The following is a 774-nucleotide window of genomic DNA, read 5'->3' as shown; positions in this document are numbered from 1 at the left end:
TTAACCCGTTCTGCAGTGCCGTTGGCCCATGGCGCGGCCACTGCGACTTTTCGATGTTTGATTTCAAGTGCGCCAAGAAAATCTTGGAATTCGGCCGCGGTGAAAGCTGTGCCTCTGTCTGAAACTATTTGCTTCGGATTCCCGAAATTATTGAACAACGAACGCAAACAACTAATAGATTCTTTGGCGGTGACTGTTTTTGTCGGGAACAGCCACGTAAAGCGTGTGAACGCGTCAATAACTATCAAAACATGTTTATAACCTTCGACGGTTTCCTGTAGAGGCCCGAAATGATCCACGTGAAGAATTTCAAAAGGGGAGGTATTTTGAGGTATGTCCGATACCTCACCTTCCAATCTGTTTGTCGACGGATTCGAAGTCATACAAATAATACAGTTATCAAGGTGATCTCGCACACGTTTACGTAGAGACGGAAACCAATAAGTGGTGTTTATCCCACTAACCGTCTTTTCAAACCCGCAGTGAGCAAGATCATCGTGGTATGCCCGAATAATGTTATTGACCATTGTTTCAGGTACACAAAAACGCGACCTGTCCTTCCCCTTTTTGTATATTAAACCGTTGATCATCTCGAATCTTTCGTCCTCCGAAAACTCGAGTTTGTCGGCTATTTCTTGCAATCTCGCGTCTTGGAGTTGCCGAAACTCTAACTCCTGTTCTAACGTTAGATCGTTTATGTAAGTAACCTGCCGACTCAACGCGTCGACGTGAGGCATATTTTTGCCCGGTCGGTGGGTCATCTTAAACTTATAA

This window comes from Wasmannia auropunctata, unplaced genomic scaffold, assembly GCF_000956235.1.
Source record: "Wasmannia auropunctata unplaced genomic scaffold, wasmannia.A_1.0 LD336043.1, whole genome shotgun sequence".
In the NCBI taxonomy this organism is placed as follows: Eukaryota; Metazoa; Arthropoda; class Insecta; order Hymenoptera; family Formicidae; genus Wasmannia; species Wasmannia auropunctata.
Note: the sequence above shows the minus strand (reverse complement) of the source record.